Genomic DNA, 15,534 nt, shown 5'->3' with positions numbered 1-15,534 from the left:
ACCAGGAAAAACCATGTGAGTAGCTCACAAATCTCCCAAAACCTAAATACCTTTCCATGTTAAACACAGACAAAATTGAAAAGCTGATAAAATTCCAATTTTGCCTGAAACTACTCAGTTGTGTCTAGTTCTTTGTGACCCCATGGACTATAGCTGACCAGGCTCCTCTGTCCATGGGATTTTCCAGGCAAGAACACTGGGGTAGGTTGCTATTTCCTCCTCCAGGGGATCTTCCCAACCCAGGGACTGAATCCAGTCTCCTGCATTGGCAGGCATATTCTTTACCACTGTGTCACCTGGGAAACCTAGAATTCCAATGAATAATAGTAATTTGATTTGCTAGATGTTGTTTTACTAAATTTAAAGAGCATATGTTGAGGTTAATGACAGAAATATTTAGTCACTTTTTTCAGTTCAGTTCAGTTCAGTCACTCATTCGTGTCCGACTCTTTGTGACCCCATGAACCACAGCATGCCAGGCCTCCCTGTCCATCACCAGTTCCTGGACTCTACTCAAACCCATGTCCATTGAGTTGGTGATGCCATCCAGCCATTTCATCCTCTGTTGTTCCCTTTTCTTCCTGTCTTCAATCTTTCCCAGCATCAAGGTCTTTTCAAATGAGTCAGCTCTTCACATCAGGTGGCCAAAGTATTGGAGTTTCAGCTTCAACATCAGTCCTTCCAATGAACATCCAGGACTGATCTCATCTAGGATGGAGGCTGGATCTCCTTGCACTTCAAGGGGCTCTCAAGAGTCTTCTCCAACACCACAGTTAAAGCATCAATCCTTCGGTGCTCAACTTTCTTTATAGTCCAACTCTCACATCCATACATGACCACTGGAAAAGCCATAGCCTTGGCTAGACGGACCTTTGTTGACAAAGTAATGTCTCTTCTTTTTAATATGCTGTCTAGGTTGGTCATAACTTTTCTTTCAAGGAGCAAGCGTCTTAATTTCATGGCTGCAGTCACCATCTGCAGTGATTTTGGAGCCCCCAAAACTAATGTCTGTCACTGTTTCCACTCTTTCCCCATCTATTTGCCATGAAGTGATGGGACCGGATGCCATGATCTTACTTTTCTGAAAGTTGAGATTTAAGCCAACTTTTTCACTCTTCTCTTTCACTTTCATCAAGAGGCTCTTTAGTTCTTCTTCGCTTTCTGCCATAAGGATGGTGTCATCTGCATATCTGAGGTTATTGATATTTCTCCTGGCAACCTTGATTCCAGCTTGTGCTTTCTTCCAGCCCAGCACTTCTCATGATGTACTCTGCATAGAAGTTAAACAAGCAGGGTGACAATATACAGCCTTGATGTATTCCTTTCCTGATTTGGAACCAGTCTGTTGTTCCATGTCCAGTTCTATGTTGCTTTCTGACCTGCATACAGGTTTCTCAAGAGGCAGGTGAGGTGGTCTGGTATTCCCATATTTTGAAGAATTTCCCACAGTTTGTTGTGATACACACAGACAAAGGCTTTGGCATAGTCAATAAAGCAGAAATAGATGTTTTTCTGGAACTCTCTTGCTTTTTCGATGATCCAATGGATATTGGCAATTTGATCTCTGGTTCCTCTGCCTTATCTAAAACCAGCTTGAACATCTGGAAGTTCACAGTTCATGTACTGTTGAAGCCTGGCTTGGAGGATTTTGAGCATTACTTTACAAGTGTGTGAGATGAGTGCAATTGTGTGGTAGTTTGAGCATTCTTTGGCATTGCCTTTCTTTGGGATTGGAATGAAAACTGACCTTTTCCAGTTCTGTGGCCACTGTTGAGTTTTCCAGATTTGCTGGCATATTGAGTGCAGCACTTTCACAGCATCATCTTTTAGGATTTGAAACAGCTCAACTGGAATTCCATCACCTCCACTAGCTTTGTTCGTAGTGATGCTTCCTAAGGCCCAGTCGACTTCACACTCCAGGATGTCTGGCTTTAGGTGAGTGATCACACCTTCATGGTTTTCTGCATCATGAAGATCTTTTTTGTATAGTTCTTCTGTGTATTCTTGCCATGTCTTAATATCTTCTGCTTGTGTTAGGTCCATACCATTTCTGTCCTTTATTGTGCCCATCTTTGCATGAAATGTTCACTTCGTATCTCTAATTTTCTTGAAGAGATCTCTAGCCTTTCCCATTCTATTGTTTTCCTCTATTTGTTTGCATTGATCACTGAGGAAGGCTTTCTTATTTCTCCTTGCTATTCTTTGGAACTCTGCATTCAAATGGGTATATGTTTCCTTTTTTCCTTTGCCTTTAGGTTCTCTTCTTTTGACAGCTATTTGTAAGGCCTCCTCAGAGAACCATTTTGTCTTTTTGCATTTCTTTTTCATGGGGATGTTCTTGATCCCTGCCTCCTGTACAATGTCATGAATCTCCATCCATAGTTCTTCAGGCACTCTTTCTATTGTTACTTCCACTGAATAATCATAAGGGATTTGATTTAGGTCATACCTGAATAGTTAGTGGTTTTCCCTACTTCCTTCAATTTAAGTCTGAATTTGGCAATAAGGAGTTCATGATCAGAGCCATAGTCAGCTCCCAGTCTTGTTTTTGCTGACTGTATAGAGCTTCTCCATGTTTGGCTGCAAAGAATATAATCAATCTGATTTCGGTGTTGACCATCTGGTGATGTCCATGTGTAGAGTCTTCTCTTGTGTTGTTGGAAGAGGGTGTTTGCTATGACCAGTGCATTCTCTTGCCAAAACTCTATTAGCCTTTGCCCTGCTTCATTCTGTACTCCAAGGCAATAAGTTTGCAATAAGTTTGCCTCCAGGTATTTCTTGACTTCCTACTTTTGCATTCCAGTCCCCTGTAATGAAAAGGACATCTTTTTTGGGTGTTAGTTCTAGAAGGTTGTAGATCTTCATAGAACTGTTCAACTTCAGCTTCTTCAGCATTACTGGTTGGGGGCATAGACTTAGATTACTGTGATATTGAATGATTTGCCTTGGAAATGAACAGAGATCATTTTGTCATTTTTGAGATTGCATCCAAGTGCCACATTTCGGACTCTTTTGTTGACTATGATGGCTACTCCATTTCTTCTAAGGAATTCTTGCCCACAGTAGTAGATATAATGGTCATCTGAGTTAAATTCACCCATTCAAGTCCATTTTAGTTCGCTGATTCCTAAAGTGTCAATATTCACTCTTGCCATCTCCTGTTTGACCACTTCCAATTTGCCTTGATTCATGGACCTAACATTCCAGGTTCCTACGCAATATTGCTCTAACAGCATTAGACTTTACTTCTATCACCAGTTACACCCACAACTGGGTATTGTTTTTGCTTTGGCTCCATCTCTTCATTCTTTCTGCAGTTATTTCTCCACTGATCTCCAGTAACATATTGGGCACCTACCAACCTAGGGAGTTCATCTTTCAGTGTCCTATCTTTTTGCCTTTTCATACTGCTCATGGGGTTCTCAAGGCAAGGATACTGAAGTGGTTTGCCATTCCCTTCTCCAGTGGCCCACATTTTGTCAGAACTCTCCACCATGACCCGTCCGTCTTGGGTGGCCCTACACAGAATGGCTCATAGCTTCGTTGAGTTAGACAAGGCTGTGGTTCATGTGATCAGTTTGGTTAGTTTTCTGTGACTGTGGTTTTCAGTCTGTCTGCCCTCTGATGGATAAGAAGAAGAGGCCTATGGAAGCTTCCTGACGGGAGGGACTGACTGAGGAGGAAACTGGGTCTTGTTCTGATGGGTGGGGCCATGCTCATTATATCTTTAATCCAATTTTCTGTTGATGGGCAGCGTTGTGTTCCCTCCCTGTTGTTTGACCTGAGACCAAACTATGTTGGAGGTGATGAAGGTAATGGCGACCTCCTTCAGAAGGTCCCATGCACACACTGCTGCACTCAGTGCCCCCGGCCCTGCAGCAGGCCACCACTGACCCACGCCTCCGCCGGAGACTCCTGACACTCCCAGGCAAGTCTGGGTCAGTCTCTTGTGGGGTCACTGCTCCTTTCTCCTGCGTCCTGGTGCAGGATAGCACAGCGGATCATCATCTGAATCATCATCAATGTAGTTGGTTACTTATTGATTTTTTAAAAATGATTTTTTAAAATCATAACAATTTATTGAAGGACCAATGAAGTTAATTGTTCACTGCAAAATGCTGGAGAGCAAAATTTAGAAGTACCACAAAATTAACATCCTTCTTTATAGATTTATTTTCTTTTAATCGAAGTATAGTTGATTTACAACGTTGTGGTAGTTTTGGATGTACAGCAAAGCGATTCAATTATACACATACGTGTATATATTATTTCTCAGATTCTTTTCCCTTTTGAACTATTACAAAGTATTGAGTGGCATTCCCTGTTATATAGACTAGGACCTTGTTGGTTATCTATTTTATAGTTATGTTGCAGTTATGTTAATACCAAACTCCTAATTTGTCCTTCTCTCACTTCTGCTTTGATAGCCATAAGTTTATTATGTCATTGTTAGTTTACTTCTGCATACTGTGCGTATACTGCTGCAAATTGATCCATAAATCAGATCAATACTTATACTTGCAACACTGATGGAGCACTGGCTGGAGGGATGGGGTGTGTTCTTTGAAATCACTAAGTGGAATTACTAATATAAACCCTGTGAAAACCCAAATGTCTCCCCAGAAATCTCTATTCCAACTGCTGTGAAATCTCCCTTTGTTCAGTGAACTAAAGTATCACTTACCTAATTTGGCACCAATGACTCCTCCTCATGTTTAAGTTTAATCTCTATCACGCTTTCCATAGTACTTGACTTTTCTACACTGACTTGTTTTCTTTTCTTATCAAACTAAAGCTTGCTGAATATTTTAAGAAGCTAAAGGCTTTTTCATAAGAATGTCTTACAATTGCAAATTATGACTGCAAGACAGAAGTTAGTTTTGTGTATATAACTGTTGGAATTCAGAACAATGACGATGCAGGATGATTACTGGAATTTTGACTTATCAACTGTTAATAATCTAAGAGCAGCTGGATGTGCTTACCGATACAGTCATCCTTCTGTATCCATGTAGGGCTGGTTCCAGGGCTCCCAGTGAATGCCAAAGTCTGAGCATGCTCAAGTTCCTTGTATAAAATAGTGTGACATTTGTCTATAACATATGCAATCCTCCCATGTATTTTAAATCATCTCCAGATTACTTATAATACCTAATACAGTGTAAATATTATGTAAATATGTTACCAGCATGTGACAAATTTCGGCTTTGCACTTTGGAACTTTCTGGAAGTCTTCCTCCCCAATATTTCCCATTCTCAGTTGGTTGAGTCCAGGGATGCAGAACTGTGGGTATGGAGGGCTGGGCACATGGCAAGCCAAATCATCATTTCAGGTGATCACATGATACCAGTGGGACTGGTGTCACATGCAGTGGCCAAACTGAGGGCGTATTTGGAATAGCATAGGCTTCCTGTTGATGCAGGATACGCTTTTTAAAAACTCCTTTAAAGCTTGTCATAAAGAAGGAAGGAAAAAAATGGAAAGAAAAAATGGAAATTAAGGTTGGAATGAAAGGTTCCCAGAAATTCAGTTGTTTGAGAAACTGTGGGTTAGATCACGTAAATGAAATTGCTGTGAACATGATCATGTGCTCCACAAATGCCCATACCATGGTTATTAGGAAACAAGTATAACTGGAAAAGTCTGGAGTTAACATAACATAAAAAAATTCAGATCAACTCTACAGAGCAGATAGAAAATTCCCACAGTGAAGGTCATTAAACTAAATTTCCAGGGAAACAGCTGCTCCTATCACTCCCCTGGAAAAAAGGCAAAAGAACCTGATTCTTTCATCAGTGTACTCTTAGGAAGACTGACCTTGGTTCTTGGGGTTGCTGTGTGGCCTGAGCATGTGGGGTGGGTCAGGCGAGCAGGCGGAGGTGGTGAACGTCCCTGTGGAAGAAGCTGGAGACTTTGATTTCGGGCCACTTTCTGGTGCCTTGTGGGGCAGGGAGGCCGGAAAAAGAGCAGTAGGTGAGAAGCCCATTCCGGGTCACAGAGTACACACACACTCCTTCTGGGGCATCAACCTGAAATATTAACCTCCTAAGGAAAAAACCATGTTTCCTGTAGATGGATGAAGTTTTTACCACATGGGCCCTTGACTGGCAGATTCTGTTTCAAAGAGAAGAAAATGCAGATGAGATTATCATATGTGTGTCAGGAAAGCCCGTTTCTTCTCTGTACTTAGGATAACCCTGAGCATTGCTCCCAAAGTGTTTAGATTAGTCAGAGTAAAGGCAGATTTTATTTTTACATTTCCATTTTCTGAAATGTTAAAATCATCTTCTAGCTGAGGATGCTAACTTTTGGATGTGGTTATCAGTCAGCCTGTCAAGTTGGAATAAAACCTTGGCACAACATCATGATCACATTTACACCTACTTCAGTTCCCAAAAATCAGCCAACAGAGAGAAAATATTTTGATCAGGAATTTGAATGGGAAAGCCAAAGTCTAGAGTGAAAACACACATCCTGTGAAGGATTACATCATAAAGCATATGAGAGCCCATCTGGAATCAGGGGTAAATACAGAACAGTTCATGTCAGTTCAGCAGACGCTCTGGAATCTGCTGTGCACCAGGAGCTGGTCGACTTGGCCTCGAGGAGCTCATGGTCTAATCATCCGTCTCCCATTAAAAATTCACATATTCAGAGGACTTTGGGCCCAAGGAACAAACATCCAAGGAACAATGGCTATTGCCAAGATCTAGCTGAATTCATGTAAAAGAACCAATTTACTTTAGAAGTTCCCACTTAGCAAATTATATGGACAGTACATTGAAAATGCCATCAGTTATAGAGCATAAAACAAAATTGTGTCTAGGGGAGTTACCTTCCTTCAACTACATTCCTTTTAATACCAAAAGATGATGCTAATTAGACTGGTCTAGCTGAGTGATTCCACTCAGCTTAAATTTAAATAGAGAAAGAACAATAAGGGACATTCTACTAAATCATTAGGCCCCAAACTGGGTTGTATGATGACCTAATACAGGTATTTCTTATCAATTTTGGATGCTCTGATCTGGCATGAATAATCAGGACTGTGAGAAAATAAAAATTCTGCCAAAAATTATTTGACAGAGAGCAATCAAATGCCTAAAGTTATGGTCCATATGTACCATCCATAATGGTAAGTGGAACTCATAGATAGCAGTATTGAAGATACTTCCACGTGGCTAACTGACGTCAGATCTTTTTCTCTTTATTAGTCTCCTAGTTGCAATAAACAGCACCAAGAATGGACAGCTTTCCTGGATACTTTGTTCACAGTGAGTTCATGTCACACCCATGTCCCTCCACCCCCCACACTTACCCAGGCAGATACACTCAAAGCTGAGGTGTTAGATAAGGTCCCACATATTTCCCATCCCAGGTTTCTTCCCTCTACCCTGGGCCCATATTAAGGATTCTATCCTTTGGCCCACACGATGCTACCCTAAGTGAGAGGGTCAGACCAGTAATCCACCTCCCCCTACGCTCCTGAAGATGTGTCCAGGTGCTGAGAGGGTCCAGGTAGGATGAGCTGCTTGGGGGCCTCAGGTGATCCCCCTCCCAGGTGAATTACACTGGCAAGGGGTGGGGTGAGGGTTGAGTCAAAGTCTGGTAACTCTCAGTGAAAAGGCCTCTGGATGTGGTCCCCTGAGTGGCTCAGAGACAAGGAGACAGGTAGGCAGGAGGAAGACCTGTGTTGTCAGGGTGAGCACCTGCTGCCGGGACCCAGGGATGGAAGACAGGGGACCCCAGGTGTGAATGGCTGTCTGCAGGAACCCCATCCCAAGCCTTCAGGAGTCTCTGCTCTGACGCCTCAGTCCCTCCTACCAGTCAGCCCTATCTTGGGTCTAAGAAGAGACAAGGGTATGGGAAGGATAGGAAGTGAGGATGAGGTGTGGTGTGGAGGCAGCAGGAAATAGGAGTGAAAATTACTCCCTAGATTTCCCAGGGGGTCCCACAAGGAGAATGACTGGGCTCTCCTGTTTCTTGGGCTGTCCCTGCTATGTTTTCCTTTTAAATGTCCACTATACATATACCTACTGCTTGAAGAAGAATTTAAAGAGGAACGTTTGTGTACCTCTTAAATGTCCACTATACATATACCTACTGCTTGAAGAAGAATATTAATACCAAAGAGGGGCAGGGCCAAAGAATATTCAAACTATCCCCAAATTGGACTCATCTCACACCCTAGCAAAAGAATGCTCAAAATTCTCCAAGCCAGGCTTCAACAGTACCTGAACTGAGAACTTCCAGATGTTCAAGCTGAATTTAGAAAAGGCAGAGGAACCACAGATCAAATTGCCAACATCCATTGGATCACAGTAAAAGCAAGGGACTTTCAGAAAAACATTTACTTCTGCTTTATTGACTATGGCAAAGCCTTTGACTGTGTGGATCACAACAAACTGTGGAAAATTCTTCAAGAGATAGGAATACTAGACCACCTTACCTGCCTCCTGAGAAATCTCTATGCATGTCAAGAAGCAACAGCTAGAATTGGACATGGGACAATGGACTGGTTCCAAATTGGGAAAGGAGTATGTCAAGTATTGTCACTCTGTTCATTTAACTTCTATCAGTTCAGTTCAGTCATTCAGCCATGTCTGATTCTATGACCCAAGGACTGTAGGATGCCAGGCTTCCCTGTCCATTAACAACTCCTGGAGCTTGCTCAAACTCATGTCCAACAAGTTGGTGATGCCATCCAAACATCTTATCCTCTGTCGTCCCCTTCTCCTCCTGCCTTCAATCTTTCCCAGCATCAGGGTCTTTTCCAATGAGTCAGCTCTTTGCATCAGGTGGTCAAAGTATTGGAGCTTTAGCTTCAGTATCAGTCCTTCCAATGAATGTTCAGGAATGAGATCCTTTAGGATTGACTGGTTGGATCTCCATGCAGTCCAAGGGGCTCTCAAGAGTCTTCCTCAACACTACAGCTCAAAAGCATCAATTCTTTGGTGCTCAGCTTTCTTTACAGTCCAACTTTCACATCCATATGTGACTACTGGATCAACCACAGCTTTGACTAGACAGACCACTGTCAGCAAAGTAATGTCTCTTCTTTTTAATATGCTGTCTAGGTTGGTCATAACTTTTCTTCTAAGGAGCAAGCATCTTTTAATTTCAAGGCTGCAGTCACCATCTGCAGAGATTTTGGAGCCCCCCAAAATAAAATCTCTCACTGTTTCTATCGTTTCCTCATCTATTTGCCGTGAAGTTATGGGACCAGATGCCATGATCTTAGTTTTCTGAATGTTGAGTTTTAAGTAAGCTTTTTCACTCTCCTCTTTCACTTTCATCAAGAGGCTCTTTAGTTCTTCTTCGCTTTCTGCCATAAGGGTGGTGTCATTTGCATATCTGAGGTTATTGATATTTCCCCCAGTAATCTTGATTCCAGCTTTTGCTTCATCCAGCCCAGCATTTCGCATGATGTACTCTGCATAGAAGTTAAACAAGCAGAGTGACAATATACAGCCTTGATGTACTCTTTTCCCGATTTGGAAACAGTCTATTGTTCCATGTCCAGTTCTAACTGTTGCTTCTTAACCTGTATACAGATTTCTTAGGAGGCAGGTCAGGTGGTCTGGTATTCCCATCTCTTGAAGAATTTTCCACAGTTTGTTGTGATCCACACAGTCAAAGGCTTTGGTGTAGTCAATAAAGCAGAAGTAAATGTTTTTCTGGAACACCCTTGCTTTTTCTATGATCCAACAGATGTTGGCAATTTGAACTCTGGTTCCTCTGCCTTATCTAAAACCAGCTTGAACATCTGGAAGTTCACGGTTCATGTACTGTTGAAGCCTGGCTTGGAGGATTTTGAGCATTACTTTACTAGTGTGTGAGATGAGTGCAACTGTGCAGTAGTTTGAGCATTCTTTGGCATTGCCTTTCTTTGGGATTGAAATGAAAACTGACCTTTTCCAGTCCTGTGGCCACTGTTGAGTTTTCCAGATTTGCTGGCATATTGAGTGCAGCACTTTCACAGCATCATCTTTTATGATTTGAAACAGCTCAATTGGAATTCCATCACCTCCACTAGTTTTGTTCATAGTGATGCTTCCTAAGGCCCAGTCGACTTCACACTCCAGGATGTCTGGCTCTAGGTGAGTGATCACACCATCATGGTTATCTGCGTCATGAAGATCTTTTTTGTATAGTTCTTCTGTGTATTCTTGCCACGTCTTCTTAATATCTTCTGCTTGTGTTAGGTCCATACCATTTCTGTCCTTTATTGTGCCCATCTTTGCATGAAATGTTCACTTTGTGTCTCTAATTTTCTTGAAGAGATCTCTAGCCTTTCCCATTCTATTGTTTTCCTCTATTTGTTTGCATTGATCACTGAGGAAGGCTTTCTTATTTCTCCTTGCTATTCTTTGGAACTCTGCATTCAAATGGGTATATGTTTCCTTTTCTCCTTTGCCTTTAGGCGCTCTTCTTTTGACAGCTATTTGTAAGGCCTCCTCAGAGAACCATTTTGCTTTTTTGCATTTCCTTTCTTCTTGGGGATGGTCTTGATCAGTGCCTCCGGGACAATGTCATGAACCTCTGTCCATAGTTCTCTAGGCACTCTGTCCATCAGATCTAATCCCTTGAATCTATATGTCTTGAATCTATTTAACTTCTATGCAGAGTACATTATGCAAAATGCCGGATTGGAAAAAGCACAAACTGGGATCAAGATTGCCGAGAGACATATGAATAACCTCACATATCCAGATGACACCACTCTTACGGCAGAAAGCGAAGAACTAAAGAGCCTCTTTATTAAAGTGAAAGAGGAGAGTGAAAAAGCTTGCTTAAAACTCAACATTCAAAAAATGAAGATCATGGCATCTGGTCCGATGACTTCATGATAAATAGATGGGGAAACGATGGAAACTGTGATAGTTTATTTTCTTGGGCTCCAAAATCACTGCAGATGGTGACTGAAGCCATGAAATTAAAAGATGCTTGCTCCTTGGAAGAAAAGCTAGGACAAACCTAGACAGCATATTAAAAAGCAGAGACATTACTTTGCTGACAAAGGTCCATCTAGTCAAAGCTGTGATTTTTCTAGTAGTCATGTATGGTTGTGAGAGTTGGACTATAAAGAAAGCTGAGTGCTGAAGAATTGCTGCTTTTGAACTGTGGTGCTGGAGAAGACTCTTGAGAGCCCCTTGGACTGCAAGGAGTTCAAACCAGTCAATCCTAAAGGAAATCATTCCTGAATATTCATTGGAAGGACTGATTCTGAAGATGAAATTCCAATACTTTGGCCACCTGATGTGAAGCACTGACTCATTGGAAAAGACCCTGATGCTGGGAAATATCAAAGGCAGGAGAAGGAGAGGATGAGATGTTTGGATGGCATCACCGACTCAATGGACATGAATTTGAGCAACTCTGGGAGTTGGTGATGGACAGGGAGGCCTGGTGTGCTCCTTCCGTGGGGTCACAAGCAGTTGAATACGACTGAGCTACTGAACTGAACTCAACTCAACTGGTGTAGCTACTATTGAGCATAAATCCCAGAACCACAGGAGAACCTTCAAAGCCCTGTGTCCAGAACATCCTTTCACTGCCCCAAGAGTTAACTAGTATCTTGAGTTTCATATTCATTTCTCTCTTGATTTTTTGACAATTTCCACCTAAAGAATATATTATTTCACTTTTTTTTAAAGCTTTCATATTAATGCTGATTTGTATTCATCAGGGTCCAGCAAGACACAGACGGCACACTCAAAACAGGTGGATTCAAAGATGGTTTTTGCACAGACTGTTTGTGAAGATGTAGGAGAAGGGAACCCCGAGGGTCCATCCTGCACTCAAGCTGGGCTTCACCAAGTCAACATGGTTACCACAAGGAGCGGTGCAAGGTGAGGAAGGAGTTCCTTTCCGGAGGTTACCTAGAGCCAGGCCTAGGGACACAGGCAGCCTTGTGAGGAGGCAGCCAGGGGTGCAGGTATGTTGTTTCAGTGTCTCCTCTCCTTCCCACATCCTGTTGGGTCTTTTCTTGTAGAATTTCTGGAGGCAAAACGCACAGGAGGATGAGTTGCAGAGCCAGAAACAAAAACCAGGAGAGAAGGTGAGCGAGCCGGCTGAGGGGTGTCGTGGAAGAGTCCAGCACATGTGGATTCTCCTGCAACCTGCTTTTTCAGTTAATACCATCTTTTTGGGATTCATCAATGTTTATGTGTTTAATTGCAGTTCATTCAGTTTTGCTGTTGTTTTTTATATTCCACTGTGGGAATGGATTACAGTTAATTTACTGTTTTCCTGATGATGGCAACTTTCCAATGTTTTAATATCTTGATGTTGATATAAACATTCTTGTCAATGTTTTTTGATGTCTATGTACAAAAATCTCTCCAGAGAATATACTTACAGTAGAATTACAATACGAGTTACAGTACTAGGACAAATGGTCAAATTTGCCAGATGATGTCATATTGTTCTCAAAGTAGTTTCATCAATTAATACTTCTACTGGCAGTATATGAGTTCCTTGGCCACACAATATTTTCAAACTTGAAAAGTTTTGTTCATCTGATGGGCATACAAGATTTATCTCATTGTGGTTTTAATTTGCATTTCCCCAATTACTAATGTGGTTGAACATATTTTCATATTTTATTGGTCATTTATGTTTCCTCTGTTGTGACGCATCTGTTTTAAGGGGTTTTTTTTTTTTTTTTGCCCTTTTTTCCACTGTATTTTTGCCTTTCTCTTATTGATTACATTTGGATACTAACTCTGTGTTAATTATTTCTGACAATTTCCTTTTTCCAACTTGCAGTTGGTTTAAAAATGTATGTTTATGTCCTTTTTAAAGTTAAGTTCCTTGAACTTATTTACAAAACAGAAATAGCATCATAGATATAAAAATAAATGGTTACCAGAGGGAAAAGGGAGGGTAGGGATAATTTGGGAGCCTGGGATTGACATATACAGACAACTACAGATACAGTAGATGACTAACCAGGACCTACTGTAGCACAGGGAGTCTTCTCAGTACCTTGTAATGGCCTGTGTGGGAAAGGAATCTAACAAAGAGTGGGTATATGTATATGTATAACTGATTCACTTTGCAGTACACCTGAGACTAATGCACCACTGTGAATCAACTATGCTCCAATAACACTTAAAAAATAAATTTCCTAATTTTTAGTGTAGTTAATATTATCAAGTTTCTTTTTATACCTTGCGCTTTTAAAAAAGAAATTGTGCTAAAATGTATAAAATTTACCATTTTAAAGTGTACAACTCAGTGGCATTAAGTTTCTTCACGTTTTTGTGCAACCGTCACCACCATCCATCCCCGTTTGTGCTTTTCCTTAATGACTTAAGAAATTCTTTGCTACATCAAGAACATCTATGTATTTGTTCTGAACTCTTATTTTTGCAGCTCAGAGTCATCATTAAATTATCTGGAATTGATTTTTGTGGACAGGAGGAGGTAGGAAGTAGAATTTCTTCCATAACCAACTGTTCCAGCACCACTGAGTACCTCCCATCTTTTCTCCACTGAGTTGTACACTGGACCTGTCAGATACCAGGCTTCTTTATAACTGTGGGCCCATTTCTGGGCTCTCTGTTCTGTTTGAGTGGCTGAATTGTCTATTTCTATATCAATACCACATTGTCTTAAACACTAACTCTTCCATCTGCCTAAACTGTTATTCTCCTAAAGATAACATGACTAAATCCCTCTTTTTCTTTTGGTTTCTCCTTTGTGATCATATTCTACGCTAATCTTTCCTGTCTACCCTTTCTAAAATTTCAGTGCCTCCTCCAAAAAGTTAATGTCCTCTTCCTCTGCTCTGTTTCCAGCTCAGCAGCTCTTATTTAACAGAGTCACGTGAACAGTTTTCTTGTTTATTCTCTCTCTTTCCCACTAGACTATAGCATTTATGAGGGCAGGAGTTTTGGTGGTTTCATCACTCTTGTATCCCCAGCAGTGAAAACACTGCCTGGTGCTCAGCAGAGGCTCTATTAGTATTTCTGAAACAAATCACGTAATGTTGATATGTGGAAGGTGACCCTCCCTCTCTGTACTTCCTTTTTATTTTTGATCTTTCTTTTAGGTGGAATTTTTAAAAGTTTATTTCTAATTGGAGGATAATTGGTTTACAATATTGTGTGGGTTTCTGCTATGCAACAAGCTAGATCAGCCAGTAAGTATACATATGTCCCCTCCCTACTGAATCGCCCCCCAGCCTCCACCCCATCCCACCCCTCTAGGTGGTCACAGAACACCGGGGTGAACTCCCCGAGCCTGTACTGCAAATCCCCACCGGCAGTCTATTTTACATCCCCACCACTAGCATGTGCGCTCAGTCATGTCAGACTCCTTGCAACCCCATGGACGGTAGCCCACCAGGCTCCTCTGTGCGATTTTCCAGCAAGTAAGCTGGAGTGGGTTGCCACTTCCTGCTCCAGAGGATATTCTCGACCCAAGAATCGAACCCCAGGCTCTGTGGTCTCCTACACTGGCAAGTGGATTCCTTGCCACTGTGCCACCCGGGAAGCACATTTCACACATGGGAGTGTAAATGTGTCAGTGCTACTCTCTCAGCTCATCCCACCCTCTCCTTCCCCTGCTATGTCCAAAGTCTCTTCTCTGTGTCTGCATCTCTATTCCTGCCCTACAAATAGGCTCATCAGCACCATTTTTAGATTCCATATATACGTATTAGTATACAAAATTTGTTTTTCTCTTTCTGACTGACTTTATTCTGTATGACAGGCTCCAGGTTCATCCACTTAGAACTGACTCAAATGCATTTCTTTTTATGACTGAGTAATATTACCTTGTATATATGTACCATAACTTCTTTATCCATTTATCTGTCGATGGATATCTCGGTTGCTTCCATGTCCTTGGGCTTCCCTGATGGCTTAGATGGTAAAGAATCTGCATGCAATGCAGGGGACCCAGGTTCAATCCCTGGGTCAGGAAGATCACCTGGAGAAGGAAATGGCTACCCACTCCAGTATTCTTGTCTGGAGAGTTCCATGGCAGAGGAGACTGGTGGGCCACAGTCCATGGGATTGCAAAGAGTCAGACAATACTGAGTGACTAATACTTTCACTTTCCATGTTCTAGCTATGGTAAATAGTGCTTCTGTGAACATTGGGATGCATGTGTCCTTTTCAGTTATGGTTTTCTCTGGGTATATGCTCAATAGTAGGATTGCTGGGTCATATGGTAGTTTCACTCCTATTTTTTTTTTTTTTTTTAATATGGAACGCTTCACGAATTTGCGTGTCATCCTTGCGCAGGGGCCATGCTAATCTTCTCTGTATCGTTCCAATTTTAGTATATGTGCTGCCGAAGCGAGCACATCACTCCTAGTTTTTTAAGGAATCTCCATACCGTTCTCCATAGTGGCTGTATCAGTTTACATTCTCACCAACAGTGCAAGAGGGTTCCCTTTTCTCCACACCCTCTCTGGCATTTACTGTTCATAGATTTTTTGATGGTGGCCATTCTGACTGGTGTGAGGTGATACCTCATTGTAGTTTTGATTTGCATTTCTCTAATAATGAGTGATGTTG

At 41.7% G+C, this 15,534-nt stretch overlaps 1 long non-coding RNA gene and 1 other non-coding gene across 2 annotated transcripts; one reads left to right on the top strand and one right to left on the bottom strand.

The window, feature by feature from the left end:
* Window positions 1-10,048: 10,048 nt before the first annotated feature.
* Window positions 10,049-12,482, top strand: LOC122696889. Its single transcript, XR_006341948.1, has 3 exons — window positions 10,049-10,101; window positions 11,691-11,853; window positions 11,997-12,482. It is a non-coding gene; the product is annotated as an uncharacterized LOC122696889 (long non-coding RNA).
* A 2,731-nt stretch (window positions 12,483-15,213) lies between these two features.
* On the bottom strand, window positions 15,214-15,320 carry LOC122697949. The gene has a single exon (XR_006342270.1). It is a non-coding gene; the product is annotated as a U6 spliceosomal RNA (small nuclear RNA).
* Between the last annotated feature and the right edge of the window lie 214 nt (window positions 15,321-15,534).

This window comes from Cervus elaphus, chromosome 7 (assembly GCF_910594005.1).
Source record: "Cervus elaphus chromosome 7, mCerEla1.1, whole genome shotgun sequence".
Taxonomy (NCBI): domain Eukaryota; kingdom Metazoa; phylum Chordata; class Mammalia; order Artiodactyla; family Cervidae; genus Cervus; species Cervus elaphus.
This window is presented reverse-complemented; position numbering and strand designations above follow the sequence as displayed.